General features: G+C 45.3%; 1 non-coding gene across 1 annotated transcript; it reads left to right on the top strand.

Moving 5' to 3' along the window:
* Window positions 1-17396: 17396 nt before the first annotated feature.
* Window positions 17397-17471, top strand: Trnas-cga (transfer RNA serine (anticodon CGA)). Its single transcript has one exon. It is a non-coding gene; the product is annotated as a tRNA-Ser (tRNA).
* Window positions 17472-17726: the final 255 nt, after the last annotated feature.

Here is a 17726-nt window from a genome sequence, read left to right as displayed (position 1 = left end):
GGATTGCAACTCTCTTCACATCCCCCCCCCCCCCCCCCCCCCCCGCCCCCTGTTCTCCAGACTTGGCTTCCTCAGACTACTATTTGTTCTCCAAGAAGAAACTCCTGGCGGGACAAAGATTTTATTCAAACTATGAGGTGATTGCAGATACTAATAGCTTTTTTACAGACTTGTACAATTCCTATTATTGAGAAGCGATCATCAAATCAGGACAGCGTTGGACGAAGTGTATAAGTCTAAAAGAAGAATACGTCGAAAAATAAAAAAGGGTTTACCCCACACACGTAAGCAGTTTTTATTTTTGCACCGACTTTTCAAACGCCCCTCGTATAAGCGGCCGGACAGTATTTTCACAGTACTAGGAGACCACTACGGCAGCAGTGACGAGTGATCCGTATCGATTGCCTACATCGACCTGTAGGAACCAGCTTTTCTGGAGACTAGAAATGTACTCTGCAGGAATCAGCATGGGTTCCGAAAAAGACGGTCGTGTGAAACCCAGCTCGCGCTATTCGTCCACGAGACTCAGAGGGCCTTAGACACGGGTTCACAGGTAGATGCCGTGTTTCTTGACTTCCGCAAGGCGATCGATACAGTTCCCCACAGTCGTTTAATGAACAAAGTAAAAGCATATGGACTATCAGACCAATTGTGTGATTGAATTGAAGAGTTCCTAGATAAATGAACGCAGCATGTCATTCTCAACGGAGAGAAGTCTTCCGAAGTTATTTCAGGTGTGCCGCAGGGGAGTGCCGTAGGACCGATGCTATTCACAATATACATAAATGACCTTGTGTTCACTGATGCTTTTAGCGGATGACGCTGTGGTATATCGAGAGGTTGTAACAATGGAAAATTGTACTGAAATGCAGGAGGATTGCAGAGAATTGACGCATGGTGCAGGGAATGGCAATTTAATCTCAATGTAGACAAGTGTAATGTGCTGCGAATACATAGAAAGATCGCTTATCATTTAGCTACAATATAGCAGGTCAGCAGCTGGAAGCAGTTAATTGCATGAATTATCTGGGAGTACGCATTAGGAGTGATCTAAAATGGAATGATCATATAAAGTAAAGCAGATGCCAGGCTGAGATTCATTGGAAGAATCCTAAGGAAATGCAATCCGAAAACAAAGGAAGTAGGTTACAGTACGCTTGTTCGCCCACTGCTGCTTGAATACTGTTCAGCAGTGTGGGATCCGTACTAGATAGAGTTGATAGAAGAGATAGAGAAGATCCAACGGAGAGCAGCGCACTTAGTTACAGGATCATTTAGTAATCGCGAAAGCGTTATAGTGGAAGACTCTGCAGGAGAGACGCTCAGTAGCTCGGTACGGGCTTTTGTTGAAGTTTCGAGAACATACCTTCACCGAGGAGTCAAGCAGTATATTGCTCCCTCCTGCGTATATCTCGTGAAGAGACAATGAGGATAAAATCAGAGAGATTAGAGCCCACTTAGAAGCATACCGACAATCCTTCTTCCCACGAACAATACGAGACTCGAACAGAAGGAAGGTACTCAAGGTACCCTCCACCACACACCATCAGGTGGCTGGCGAAGTATGGGTGTAGATGTTGATATAGCAAAGGACTTTGATAATCCGCATGTCGCCCATCGCTTGCGACGCCGTTGTCAATTCAATGTTAAGTATTGTCTATCTTCTGAATTGACTTGAATTGTTTTACAGCATTTCGAGTTCGCACCATCCTTTAGGCACCCTACACGAGTCGAGGGGGCAAGACCCCACAGTTACGTCCGCGACCTATCCACAGAGACAGGGAAACAGTAATATGAAATACACGAAATAAGATCGTCATAATTTCTGAACGATTTACGTTAGGATGTTCTGACTGCGCGGTTGGCCGTGGGGCATTATGCAAATTAGTATTCGCAGTATAATTTGGTTTAACCACGAAGCCCACTTCCAACTGGATGGGTTGGGCAAAAAGCAAAACTGGTGCACCGGGGGGATTGAGAATCCGCAATTCGCGATCGAGAAGTCTCTTCACCCTCAATGGATGGCCATGTGTTGGGCAACGCCCAGTCACGGCATTATCGGTGCGATTGAAACGTCCTCTTTAAAAAATTTAAAAATGACAGTGCTGGAAAACTTCTTATGTTACACTCCTGGAAATTGAAATAAGAACACCGTGAATTCATTGTCCCAGGAAGGGGAAACTTTATTGACACATTCCTGGGGTCAGATACATCACATGATCACACTGACAGAACCACAGGCACATAGACACAGGCAACAGAGCATGCACAATGTCGGCACTAGTACAGTGTATATCCACCTTTCGCAGCAATGCAGGCTGCTATTCCCCCATGGAGACGATCGTAGAGATGCTGGATGTAGTCCTGTGGAACGGCTTGCCATGCCATTTCCACCTGGCGCCTCAGTTGGACCAGCGTTCAGGCTGGACGTGCAGACTGCGTGAGACGACGCTTCATCCAGTCCCAAACATGCTCAATGGGGGACAGATCCGGAGATCATGCTGGGCAGGGTAGTTGACTTACACCTTCTAGAGCACGTTGGGTGGCACGGGATACATGCGGACGTGCATTGTCCTGTTGGAACATCAAGTTCCCTTGCTGGTCTAGGAATTGTAGAACGATGGGTTCGATGACGGTTTCGATGTACCGTGCACTATTCAGTGTCCCCTCGACGATCACCAGAGGTGTACGGCCAGTGTAGGAGATCGCTCCCCACACCATGAAGCCGGGTGTTGGCCCTGTGTGCCTCGGTCGTATGCAGTCCTGATTGTGGCGCTCACCTGCACTGCGCCAAACACGCATACGACCATCATTGGCACCAAGGGAGAAGCGACTCTCATCGCTGAAGACGACACGTCTCCATTCGTCCCTCCATTCACGCCTGTCGCGACACCACTGGAGGCGGGCTGCACTATGTTGGGGCGTGAGCGGAAGACGGCCTAACGGTGTGCGGGACCGTAGCCCAGCTTCATGGAGACGGTTGCGAATGGTCCTCGCCGATACCCCAGGAGCAACAGTGTCCCTAATTTGCTGGGAAGTGACGGTGCGGTCCCCTACGGCAATGCGTAGGATCCTACGGTCTTGGCGTGCATCCGTGCGTCGCTGCGGTCTGGTCCCAGGTCGACGGGCACGTGCACCTTCCGCCGACCACTGGCGACAACATCGATGTACTGTGGAGACCTCACGCCCCACGTGTTGAGCAATTCGGCGGTACGTCCACCCGGCCTCCCGCATGCCCACTATACGCCCTCGCTCAAAGTCCGTCAACTGCACATACGGTTCACGTCCACGCTGTCGCGGCATGCTACCAGTGTTAAAGACTGCGATGGAGCTCCGTATGCCACGGCAAACTGGCTGACACTGACGGCGGCGGTGCACAAATGCTGCGCAGCTAGCGCCATTCGACGGCCAACACCGCGGTTCCTGGTGTGTCCGCTGTGCCATGCGTGTGACCATTGCTTGTACAGCCCTCTCACAGTGTCCGGAGCAAGTATGGTGGGTCTTACACACCGGTGTCAATGTGTTCTTTTTTCCATTTCGAGGAGTGTATTTGATTTTCAAACAGCTGAACAGAACTGAACGTACTCAGACATTTCTGTTTTTACTTATTTTGATCATCACTAAACTGTCACACAATATTTTTAGCGCAACGCAATCTGACTTTTAATAACCCCTACAAAGGAATGGCCCTGACTAACATTAAACTATACCTTTCACAAATCACTTACGTCACAAAAATCTTCGTTACTCGAACTACTACAATACAGTGAGCGCCAAGACTGCCAGCTAAATAAAGGATTCAAACTACTGAAGGCACTAACTACTGATAGGCATAGTTAGGAGAGAGAAAACAATGTATTTACCTTAATAATGTTTATATATAATATCCAGTATTACAAATTTACTCTTTCTGATGGACACACGTCCATATCGTCCGCTCTTAAAATTCTGCCATCTCTTCCCACATCCACCACTGCTGGCGGCTCACCTTCAACTGCGCAACGCTACGCGCTGTTCACATACAGCTGCCCAACACTACAATAGGAAATATTCCAACAATGCAAACCAGCCACAGACTGCATACAGCACAGTCAGTGATTTTCATACAGAGCGCTACGTGGCGTTACCAACATAAAAACCTGAACAGCCTACTTACACGATATTCCTCGATAGCACGGTGACTACCGAACAATACGTGAAGGTTTTGGAAGATGATTTCATCCCCATTATCCACAGTGACCCTGATTCGGACAAACTGTCATTCGTGCAACACGGAGCTCTATCCAATCGAAGCAGAAGCGTGTTTGACGTCCTGGAGGACTACTTTCGGGAGCGCATTCTGGCTCTAGAGTACCCAGAGGCCACGGACATGGGCTTGGATTGCCGCCATATTCTCCGGATGTAAACACATGCGACTTTCTTTTTGAGGGTCGTTGTTAAAGACGAGGTTCGCAGCAAGAACCCGAAAACCATTGCTGAGCTGAAAACAGAAATTCATGAGGTCATCGAGATCATCGATTTTCTGTTACTTCAGCGGCTCACGCAGAATTTCGCTATACGTCTGCGCCACACCATCGCCAATGATACCAGGTATGTCGAACATGTCACAACCTAAATCAGAATCTCTGTATTGACGTTTACGTGTTGAATAAAGTGTGTGCACGCCGTAGTTCTTAGGTAATTTATGTTTTTTTCATATAGTTCGATAATCCACATAACAGACGCGTAAAACTCCTCTTGCGATTTTGTCGGAATTGCCAGAGTAATGCACCCTACTACTTGCACATTATGTTGTTTTAATGGCCTACTAAAGGTCAACAAGTCTGTGATCCCAAAGTCGTGGCCCCCATGTTAGGTTAGTAAAAACATTAATGATCCCTGAGTACCCGAAGTTACATCACCTGCCGTATGCGACTTACATACACTACTGGCCATTAAAATTGCCACACCACTTAAACGACGTGCTACATCCACGAAATGTAACCCCCAGGGAGAAGATGCTGTGATAGGCAAATGATTAGCTTCTCAGAGCGTTCACACAAGGCTGGCGCCGGTGGCGACACCTACAACGTTCAGACGTGACGAAAGTTTCCAACCGATTTCTCATACACAAACAGCAGTTGACCGGCGTTGTCTGATGAAACGATGTTGTGATGCCTCGTGTAAGGAGGAGGAATGCGCACCATCACGTTTCCAACTTTCATAAAGGTCGGATTGTAGCCTATCGCGATTGCGGTTTATCGTATCACTCGCGTTGGCCGAGATCCAATGACTGCTAGCAGAATATGGCATCGGTGGGTTCAGGAGGGTAATACGGAAGGCCGTGCTGGACCCCAACGGCCTCGTATCACTAGCAGTCGAGTTGACAGGCATCTTATCCGCACGGCTGTAACGGATCGTGCAGCCACGTCTCGATCCCTGAGTCAACAGATGGGGACGTTTGCAAGACAACAACCATCTGCACGAACAGTTCGACGACGATTGCAGCAGCGTGGACTATCAGCTCGGAGACCGTGGCTGCGGTTACCTTTGACGGTGCTTCACAGACAGGAGCGCCTAAGATGGTGTACTCAACGACGAACCTGGTTGCACGAATGGCAAAACGTCATTTTTTCGGATGAATCCAGGTTCTGTTTACAGGATCATGATGGTAGCATCCGTGTTTGGCGACATCCCGGTGAACGCACATTAGAAGAGTGTATTCGTCATCGCCATACTGGCGTATCACCCGGCCTGATGGTATGGGGTGCCATTGGTTACACGTCTCGGTCACCTCTTGTTCGCATTGACGGCACTTTGAACAGTGGACGTTACATTTCAGATGTGTTACGATCCGTGGTTCTATCCTTCATTGGATCCCAGCGAATCCCTACATTTCAACAGGAGAATGCACGATTGCATGTTGCAGGTCCTGTACGGGCCTTTCTAGATACAGAAAATGTTCGACTGCTGCCCTGGCCAGCACATTCTCCAGATCTCTCACCAATTGAAACCATCTGGTCAATGGTGGCGAAGCAACTGGCTCGTCACAATAGGCGTCACTACTCTTCATGAACTGTGGTATCGTGTTGAAGCTGCGTGGGCGGCTGTACCTGTACACGCGTCATCCAAGCTCTGTTTGACTCAATGCCCAGGCGTATCAAGGCCGTTATTACGGCCGGAGTTGGTTATTCAGGGTACTGATTGCTCAGCATCTATGCACCCACATTTCATGAACATGTAATCACATGTGAGTTGTAGAATAATATATTTGTCCAATGAATAGCGGTTTATCATCTGCATTTCTTCTTGGTGTAGCAATTTTATTGGCCAGTAGTGTACATTGCCACTTCACAGAAGGCTTCCAACAAGTCTCTACTGTTGCCGTCGTCATCTGGGTCTGACAGGGTTACATCAAAAGTAACATTCGTTCAGAAAACTGTTTCAAATACATACAACAAATAATGACAGTAAATACTACTACAGTACTGTGCTAAAGTGCAGGTCGTACGTGAAACGACACAGGAACCCACTAGTCGAGCTGTTACACTACTGGTCAGTGGAAATAGTTGAGCAAAAAAGAAGACTAGGTTCTTCTTTACTTCCCTCGTGTTCTCGACCGTTTTTATGAGTGATTAACACTGAGACAGAATACTGTCAAGTTGAGAAACCTCATACGCGAAGCACACCGCACGGTGGTGGGAGAAGTACGTAGAGATTTTACGGAACACGGTCTGTTCTGTTCCGTGGCGTTGCAGCCTCTCCAGTGCTCTTCTGCTTGGACTCCAGACTTTTTTGTCTTATCCTGGCCGCCAATAATCTATGCACAAGTGTGACGTGCAAAGTACTCTTCTGCAACGTGTGCTGTGTCGAATGGTCTACCCTGTTTCTACAGAAAATTTCTGTTGTTCCTCCCATAACCAATTTTAATTACTGCACCGACAGGCAATCTTAAGAGCCACAATGTCTGACTTACACATGTACGGAAGAAATTCCAGGTGATTATCAGGACATTGCTTGTATTTACAGTAGGTTGTCTAGTCCTACACCACGTTAATTAACTTCGAGGTGTGTAGATACTATGTATCCTGTGTGCTACGATATAATATGGCTGACCTAACTTAAGTAAATTTGGTAAACCTATAAGCATATGATGCTTGTAACAAGATTCACTAACATTTAAATGTTAATAAGGGACATTACTTATGGCAGCTGGTAACTCCTGTGAATCAGTAGATTATTACAACTCTGAAATGAGCTGTACCTACATCTACTAAGATCAACAGATCGCAGATCTTAATTAATCTCTGTGCACTTCGCTTCAAACGATTAATTGAATCCACTTCCTAATTAGTATGCTCCACCATGAGGTATAAACTCTAATTCTCTCATGTATTGGAGAAATCAACATCTCTATAAGTTATTTACATCTTGTCATGTGGACATGTTACGTAGCTTATGTCTTCAAAAACAGTAATTGTGACATTCATTCACACTAGTTTTTGAATTTTTCTGAAGTTTTCCACTTTGAATAGTTTAAAACTTTATTACCAAATGAAGTGAATGTCATAGATAGAAGTGTGATACAGCAATTAAGTCGATCCTTATTTATCGCGTTTGCTCTTAAACCCATTATTCACTATTCTTTTGTTCTTCGATTTTGCTGTCAAGAAAGCAAAGATGTGTCAGAACTCCGTTAATATTATTAAGTACGACAAGCATTTTTTTAAAAATACGTTACCCTCTTGGTTTTTCGTTTTTATTTAATGTAATCATTCTTTCATTGCGAAAAGAATCAAGTTATTCAACAGTTTTCGTTCTTTAAGATTCTATTGAAGTACAGTTCCATCAGCGAATGCTATCTTGCGATAAAGTTAAATTCAGTGTTTGAAAAATTCTGTGCTATAGCTGATCTGTATGGAGATTAAAAATATTTTTTTCTTACAAACAGTAATAAGCCATAGGAATAACAGGGCAAATAATCTTGATCTTTTTATGGTTCTATACCTCTTCCTTTATGCAATTATGAAATTTTCTTTGACCCTGGTGATAAATCATTGTGTGTAAACAACTTTATAAAGAGAAAAATTGGGAGTAAAATTTGACTTTAATGTGGCGAACGTTTATTCACGATATTTTGGTGTCCTGTACATGCCGCAGCTGCTGTGAACGATTGCCAGTGTAACCCAGACTAATAAGCAAATGTGACATGCAACAAAAAGGTTATTAATGCCACAAGCACCTTTGCCGCCGGCAGGGGTGGCCGAGCGGTTCTAGGCGCTACAGTCTGGAACCGAGCGACCGCTACGGTCGCAGGTTCGAATCCTGCCTCGGGCATGAGTGTGAGTGATGTCCTTACGTTAGTTAGCTTTAAGTAGTTCCAAGTTCTAGGGGACTGATGACCTCAGAAGATAAGTCCAGTAGTACTCCGAGCCAATTTATATATATATTATTTTTTGCAGGTTTACCCTAGCATTAATAATACGCACACTAAGTTCTTCCTACATTGTTATTTTTAAAGTTGAATACCCACTTTTTTAAAAATTTGGACACTGATTTTTCTGTTGCGTGCATACAAAACTCAAAGTCTGAGATATTATTATCGCGAATGGTAGCAAGCGAACAGTTGTTGAGAGCAGTCGAACGCCGCCTGGCGTGGAGAAAAGGCGCGCCTTGGGAGAGGTGGCAACCTGACATGACCGTGCAAGTGGCGGCAGAGGATTTTTGTTTTATTAGTCAAAGATATTTGGTAATTACCCTTTTTGCTGCGCGTAGTTGTTGCTTACTTGCGCACTGGAGGGATTTTGTAAGATTTGTGTACGCATAAATTGAAAGTAATATTCGTATCTTTGTTGCGACCAGGTACATGATAGTTGATTAAAGACATTGTGGAATAATAAAAATTTCTGCTAATCAAAGTGTCCATGGAAAACAAAGGCCTGTACTGATCATTTAATTTCTATAAAAAAGGACAGCGGTTGTACCAGTACTTGGGACCAAGCATTGCAGTCTGCATGCATCACAGTATTTCTTTTCAATTACTTTAGCATGTAGCTGGATGCAGAATATTCATGCAGTTGCAGCGGTAGAACTAGGTAAATATTGTCTGTTGCGTGCAGGACCATTACAATATAATTGTTAGGAGATGTTAGAGGATATTTTTAAAGAATCGCAGTCACATGCAAGGGAACTGATTTTTCATAATTTATGGTAAGAGGAATCAACCTCTGTTTTTTGTTCTCAGTCACAATACTGACACGTCCGATAGTAGGAAGTTCCAGAAAGCGTTTCGATACTGATGTGTCGGAATAAGAGTTTTCATGATACAAGTTGTACAGCTGCATATCAGATTTTATCATAACGATAATAAAGTTTCACCAGATAGCCTAATAATTTTTAGAGAAATAGCGTAGATACCGGTGATGTTGCCAGGGATAGAACTTTTCTCATTTCCGTACGTCTGTTGACATAATAATAATTTTTGGTATAAAACCTTCACCAGGCTTATAATAATTACAATCTTTTATAATAAGACTTTCAGTTTGAAAGTGTCAAATTTTGGGAGACCAGCGATCTATTATGTTAAAGTGGGTGGATAAAAATCATAGGTCGAGGTCTTAAATTCCTGTCAATAAAGATATTTTAGTGACCTAGACCCGGGGATTTTATCCACACATTTTAGCTTTCCTCCTCTTCAGGCGTTTGCTTCTGACTGGTTTGAAGTGACCCAACATGAATTACTCCCTTGTGACAACCACCTCTTCATCTCACAGTAGCACCTGCAATCTAACTCATCAATCAATTACACACATCATAAAAATTTTGCATCACCTAGGTTTCGAGAGTTCCAGAGCCTGTACAGAAAGCTGGAACAGAGGTCAAAATAAACATCTTTGCCGCCCTTTTTATTGCTCATGAAAACCACACATTGCATGTTGTACGACCAAACAGCGAGACCTTCAAAGGTGGTAGACCACATTCCTGTACATACCGGTACCTCTAATATCCAGTAGCACCTCCTCTTGCCTCGATCCATGCCAGTATTCGTCGTGGTATGCTATCCGTGGTTGACGTACACACTGATACCTCTCATACCCAGCAGCACCTCGTCTTGCCTCGATCCATGCCTGTTTTCGTAGTGGCATACTATCCATAGTCCACACTGCTGTACACACTGGTACCTCTCATACCCAGTAGCACCTCCTCTTGCCTCGAACCTGTATTCGACGTGGCATGCTATCCATAGTCCACATTGCTGTACACACTGGTACCTCTCACACCCAGTAGCACCTCCTCTTGTCTCAATCCATACCTGTATTCCTCGTGGCATACTATCCATAGTCGACATTCTTGTCCACACTGGTACCTCTCATACCCAGTAGCACCTCCTCTTGCCTCGAACCATGCCTGTATTCGTCGTGGCATGCTACCCATAGTCCACATTGCTGTACACACTGGTACCTCTCATACTCAGTAGCACCTCCTCTTGCCTCGATCCATGCCTGTTTTCGTAGTGGCATACTATCCATAGTCCACACTGCTGAACACACTGGTACCTCTCACAACCAGTAGCACCACCTCTTGCCTCGATCCATGCCTGTATTCGTCGTGGTATACTATCCACAGTCGACATTCTTGTCTACACTGATACCTCTCATACCCAGTAGCACCTACTCTTGCCTCGATCCCTGCCTGTATTTGTCGTGATATACTATCCATAGTCGACATTCTTGTACACACTGATACCTCTCATACCCAGTAGCACCTCTTCTTGCCTCGATCCATGCCTGTATTCGTCGTGGCATACTATCCATAGTCCATCTTGCTGTACACACTGGTACCTCTCATACCCAGTAGCACCTCCTCTTTCCTTGATCCATGGCTGTTTTCGTCACAGCATACTATCCATAGTCCACACTGCTGAACACACTAGTACCTCTCACACCCAGTAGCACCTCCTCTAGCCCCGATCCATGCCTGTATTCGTCGTGGCATACTCTCCATAGTCCACACTGGTGTACACACTGCTACCTCTCATACCCAGTAGCACCTCCTCTTGCCTCGATCTATGCATGTATTCGTCGTGGTATACTATCCATAGTCCACATTGCTGTACACACTGGTGCCTCTCATACCCAGTAGCACCCCTCTTGCCACGATCCATGCCTGTTTTCGTAGTGGCATACTATCCATAGTCCACACTGCTGTACACACTGGTACGTATCATACCCAGTAGCACCTCCTCTTGCCTCAATCCATGCCTGTATTCGTCGTGGCATACTATCCACAGTCCACACTGCTGTACACACTGGTACCTCTCATACCCAGTAGCACCTCCTCTTGCCTCGATCCATGCCTGTTTTCGTAGTGGCATACTATCCATAGTCCACACTGCTGTACACACTGGTACCTCTCATACCCAGTAGCACCTCCTCTTGCCTCAATCCATGCCTGTATTAGTCGTGATATACTATCCATGGTCGACATTCTTGTACACACTGGTACCTCTCATACCCAGTACCACCTCCCCTTGCCTCGATCCATGCCTGTTTTCGTAGTGGCATACTATCCTTAGTCCACACTGCTGTACACACTGCTACCTCTCATACCCAGTAGCACCTCCTCTTGCCTCGATCTATACATGTATTCGTCGTGGTATACTATCCATAGTCCACATTACTGTACACACTTGTACCTCTCATACCCAGTAGCACCTCCTCTTGCCTCGATCCATGCCTGTTTTCGTAGTGGCATGCTATCCATAGTCCACATTGCTGTACACACTGGTACCTCTCATACTCAGTAGCACCTCGTCTTGCCTCGATCCATGCCTGTTTTCGTAGTGGCATACTATCCATATTCCACACTGCTGTACACACTGGTACCTTTCATACCCAGTAGCACCTCCTCTTGCCTCGAACCTGTATTCGTCGTGGTATGCTATCCATAGTCCACATTGCTGTACACACTGGTACCTCTCACACCCAGTAGCACCTCCTCTTGTCTCAATCCATACCTGTATTCCTCGTGGCATACTATCCATAGTCGACATTCTTGTCCACACTGATACCTCTCATACCCAGTAGCACTACTCTTGCCTCGATCCCTGCCTGTATTTGTCGTGATATACTATCCATAGTCGACATTCTTGTACACACTGATACCTCTCATACCCAGTAGCACCTCTTCTTGCCTCGATCCATGCCTGTATTCGTCGTGGCATACTATCCATAGTCCATATTGCTGTACACACTGGTACCTCTCATACCCAGTAGCAACTCGTCTTTCCTTGATCCATGGCTGTTTTCGTCACGGCATACTATCCATAGTCCACACTGGTGAACACACTAGTACCTCTCACACCCAGTAGCACCTCCTCTAGCCCCGATCCATGCCTGTATTCGTCGTGGCATAATCTCCATAGTGCACACTGCTGTACACACTGCTACCTCTCATACCCAGTAGCACCTCCTCTTGCCTCGATCTATACATGTATTCGTCATGGTATACTATCCATAGTCCACATTGCTGTACACACTGGTACCTCACATACCCAGTAGCACCTCCTCTTGCCTCGATCCATGCCTGTTTTCGTAGTGGCATACTATCCATAGTCCACACTGCTGTACACACTGGTACCTCTCATACCCAGTAGCACCTCCTCTTGACTCGATCCATGCCTGTTTTCGTAGTGGCATACTATCCATAGTCCACACTGCTGTACACACTGGTACCTCTCATACCCAGTAGCACCTCCTCTTCCCTCGATCCATGCCTGTATTCGTCGTGGTATACTATCTATAGTCGACATTCTTGTACACACTGGTACCTCTCATATCCAGAAGCACCTCCTCTTGGCTCGATCAGTGCCTGTATTCGTCGTGGCACATTATCCGTAGTCCACATTCCTGAACAGACTCGTATCTCTCATACTCAGTATCACCTTCTCTTGCATTGATCCAGCCTGTATTCGTCGTGGTATACTATCCACATGTTCATCAAGGCACTGTTGGTCCAGTTCGTCCCACTCGTCAACGCCGATTCGGCGTAGATCCCTAAGATGTTGGTGGGTCACATCGTCCATAAACAGCTCTTTTCAGTCTATTCCAGGCACATTCCATAGGGTTCTTATTTGGCCACTGTAGCCGAGCTCTGTAGTTATCCTGAAGGAAATCATTCACATGATGTGCATGATGGGACGCAAATGGTCTTCCATGAAGACGAATGCCTCGCCAATATGCTGCCGATATGGTTGTAGTCTCGGTCCAAGGATGACACTCAAGTATCTTACAGCCGTTACAGCGCCTTCCAGTGGCGTACGTCGGCCCCACATAATGCCACCCCATAACATCAGCGAACCTACACCTTGCTGCACGCACTGGACATTGCGTTTAAGGCGTTCAGCCTGACTGGCTTGCCTCCAAACACGTCTCCATTGATTGCCTGGTTGAAGGGACTTGTGACACTCATCGGTGAAGAGAACGCCAATCCTGAGCGGTCCATTCGGCAGGTTTTTGGGTCTATCTGTGCCGCGCTGCATGTTGTCGTGATTGCAAAGATGGACCTCGACATGGACGTCGGAAGTGTAGATGCGCATCACGCAGCCTATTGCAGCACAGTTTGCGTCGTAACACGACGTCATGTGGCTGCACAAAAAGCGTTATTCAACAAGGTGGCGTTGCTGTCAGGGTTCCTCCGAGCCATAACGCGTAGGTAGCGGTCATCCACTGCAGTAGCAGCCCTTGGGCCGCCTGAGCGAGGCATGTCATTGACAGTTCCTGTCTCTCTGTATCTCTTCCACGTCCGAACAACAGCGCTTTGGTTCACTCCGAGACGCCCGATCACGTTTTATTTGTCAAGGTGACCATTTCGACCACTACTGTGGTCATCTTCAGACCATTGAGTGATTCTCCAACAGAAAGAGGTTCCTACTCAATGGTCTGAAGATGGCCACAGTAGTGGTCGAAACCAGTCACCTTGACAAATAAATCGTGATCAAGACTGATTTTAATAGTAAACATGTGATTACTGTCTACCAATCAAGATCTGATAAAATAGTTACGATCTGGACGGACTCTTGCAGTGAAGGGAAGCAAGCACGTCTGTGGAGCAGTTGGACCCATACCAGCAACCACGTGTTCCTATATATGGCAATGACTGGGATTATTGTGGGTGATGCGCTGCTACGATATTTCTGTCTCCATGTATCGTAGCCCACCGGCCATGTTTCTGCGTATATGAATATAAATTTACCGAAGATGAAGGCATTTGCTAGCAAATCTGCTAATATGAGTAGGAACCTTTTTCTGTTGGAGAATCACTACAAGTAGAGTGGCCAGATACACAAGAAAAAAGTTAAATACCATCCTTCGGTTGACCTCTTGACAGTCAATAGAGATGATGAACTATACAAGTCACTAGTTCCTGACGCGATTGCATTCGTCAAGAAGCTGATTCCAGCAAAGTTCACAGGCATTGCGCAACCTGCCAACGTTTCCTTCTTCCGTCCGTACAAAAATTTTGTGAAATTTACCACAGCTAAAATTAGGGTATCATGTGACAATGTCATTAACATATGGCATAGAGAGTATTTCGACTTCTCGACGGCACGATTCTCCAAATTAATCAAATTTCCATTTTTTCAATACGGGGACACCAAATACTTCCCTTATGTATCTAAAACACCCTTAGAGTGCTGCTTCGACGAAGGATTAACGGCTGAGTGTTTCAAAGAGGACTGTTGGTATTTTCAAAAATATCGGTACTCCGATGTATCGATATTTAAAGAAATATCGTTAACATCTCTTGATATAGAGAGGAGAGGTATCAGTATATCGACGAAAAAATTATCGACGTTCTGGCCCATAACAATATCGGCTTCACACCATAAATATACTGCCGGTTTTAGAGTTGTATATTTCAGTACTGATGTATTCAAATGGTTCAAGTGGCTCTAAGCACTTTGGGACTTAACATCTGAGACCATCAGTCCCGTATGCTTAGAACTACTTAAGCCTTACTACCCTAAGGACATGACACACAGCCATGCCAGAGGCAGGATTCGAACCTGCGATCGCAGCAGCAGCGCGGTTCCGGACTGAAGCGCCTAGAACCGCTCGGCCACAGAGACCGGCACTGATTTGTTATTAGAGATTCTGTACATCAGCAAACTAGCAGCCTGCCACTTAGAACAAAAACTGAAAGGAAACCGATGCACGTTCACGCTTGGCGATAACCACTTTGCTAACGATGGTAACTGCATGTAAGTGGCACAACAAAAGCTGTCCGGTGGGTCTGTCGTTCGGTTTCGTCACTTATCGGATTTGTCCAAAACACTTCATGCCCACTTCACTGCTTTTTTTTGTTTTTTTTTTTCCTGCCAACGCCAGAGACCTTTCGAGTTGTAGTGTCAAAAATGCGTGGTGAAGCTAAAAGCTGCAGTTCCTATTGGTAGCGCCAAGCACCGATGACGTCAGTATTCCACCTCCCACGTTTCTGCCCACGCCAAAGACTGATTTTGTGATTTAGATTTTCGTTCATCATTTTCAGTAGCTGTTTTTGTAGAATGCCGATGAGAACAAATAGCACACTAATTGAGTTAAAAATTGTTTGTAACGCAACTGGTGTGCTGTTTCTTTACATTGGAAATCTTGTTATACCATTCACAATGCCACCCCTAGTGGAATAGCGGGCCGGAGTGGCCGTGCGGTTCTAGGCGATACAGTCTGGAGCCGAGCGACCGCTACGGTAACAGGTTCGAATCCTGCGTCGGGCATGGATGTGTGTGATGTCCTTAGGTTAGTTAGGTTTAATTAGTTCTAAGTTCTAGGCGACTAATGATCTCAGAAGTTAAGTCGCATAGTGTTCACAGCCATTTGAACCTGGTGGAATCGGACACACAGTGAAAGGAAAATTATGATCTACTACAGTTTCGAAAGACCAACTTGAAATATATACCGAAAATATATGCCGACTCTGAATTTCTTTCAGGATGACATCCAATAACTTTATCAAGCTATGTAAAGCTAATTAAATGCTTGAATAATGGCCATAGGTGGACTAGCGTATTATTGTCTTGCTCAGTTTATGAAGTTCTGTGTCTTGAGTAAATTATCCACTTTTATGAAATTATAACCATTGTTTGTCTCTACACGTACATCAAATCTACCGATTTCTGCCTCATCCCGATAATTCGTTCCTTGGTTGCAGTTTTTTTTTCTTAGAGTGTGTAACTGAATCTTGGTAGCAATGCACAAAGTATTTGACAATCCTGTGAGCGACAATTTACTCCCTGGATGGCACAGAATTATCCTGCTAAATTCACTTGATATTTCCCATCAATTTACATTGAATACTCAGAGTGATTTTTCACTCAAGTTGTGAGATAAGAGTATTAATTTGCAGTTTTGAGATCAGGGAAGTCATTGGCCTCGAAAATTGGAGGTAATTTCCAGTTTTACGTCCTGATTTATCTTTCCTAGTGGACTCGAACAAAACATGTAATTTAAACACCATAGCTGTTCGCTAGGTCGCCGGCAATGCGGGCGGCCGCTAACTGAAGGCTGCCTTACTCCACAGTTCTAGTGGCCGTTGCTGAAGGCCGAATTCGTGGTTGGCAGATCTGCAAGCAGCCATATTGGAAATCAGTAAGGAAATCTCAACATAAACCCTTCATCGAACGACGTCTCATTACATCCAGGACGACATAGCATGAGTGTGAAGTTGAAAGACTGTTAATGTCTCCTTTCGCTGCCAACAAATACTTTTTGGTTTTTGTGAATACACAGTTTTATTTATGAAAGGCAACATTTCCACACTACGTGCGTGTGACAGTATCTCAAGTAAAAAAAAAAAAAGTGTTTTGACGTCCAAGCTCTGTAATATCTTACTAATTCATGTTTATATAAGCGCACTCGTGTTACAGACACTTTATGTTGTATTAAAATAGATTATTACCACAAGGTAATGGTGGTAACGTGAATTGTATTAGTGTTACCGCAGTACATGCATTGCCAGAAGAAAAAGTCGCAACACCGAGTAGGAGTTGTGCTACATATATGGAAGTCGGCATGCATGTTTCTACATCGGAAAGATTATGTCTGTTGAAATTACACGCCAGTCGCATACGGGTGGCGCTAGTACAGATCAGGTTTCCTTTAAATACACGATGTAACGGTCGTCAGCTTCAGTTACCTTTGAGATTGGACGTAGCAAGTCGATGTCACTCAAGAATGCCTGTAAGCCGACAAAGATGCCATTGTGAACGCCTCACTGTTGCTGGACGAGTTGGTGTATGAAGGCTACAAGTTGTTAGATGTTCAAACTTCCTGGCAGATTAAAACTGTGTGCCGGACCGAGACTCGAACCCGGGACCTTTGCCTTGTGGAAGAAAAACTGTGAGGACGGGCCGTGAGTCGTGCTCGGGTAGCTCAGTTGGTAGAGCACTTGCCCGCGAAAGGCAAAGGTCCCGAGTTCGAGTCTCGGTCCGGCACACAGTTCTAATCTGCCACGAAGTTTCGTATCAGCGCACACTCCGCTGCAGAGTGAAAACTTCATTCTAGCTATATGTTCCTTCTGCGATACTGCAGAAAGACTTGGCGGGAACGTAGCCATTGTACATGATTTCTGGCAGCGGTGGTAATGAAATGTACAATCGCAAGGTAAGTGCTCCAGAAAACCAGACGGCAACACCAAGAGGGAAGACGAAGGCGTTTAGCGTAGAGCTTTGGCGCATCGTGCGGCAGTTG

Source organism: Schistocerca gregaria, chromosome 11, assembly GCF_023897955.1.
Source record: "Schistocerca gregaria isolate iqSchGreg1 chromosome 11, iqSchGreg1.2, whole genome shotgun sequence".
In the NCBI taxonomy this organism is placed as follows: Eukaryota; Metazoa; Arthropoda; class Insecta; order Orthoptera; family Acrididae; genus Schistocerca; species Schistocerca gregaria.
This window is presented reverse-complemented; position numbering and strand designations above follow the sequence as displayed.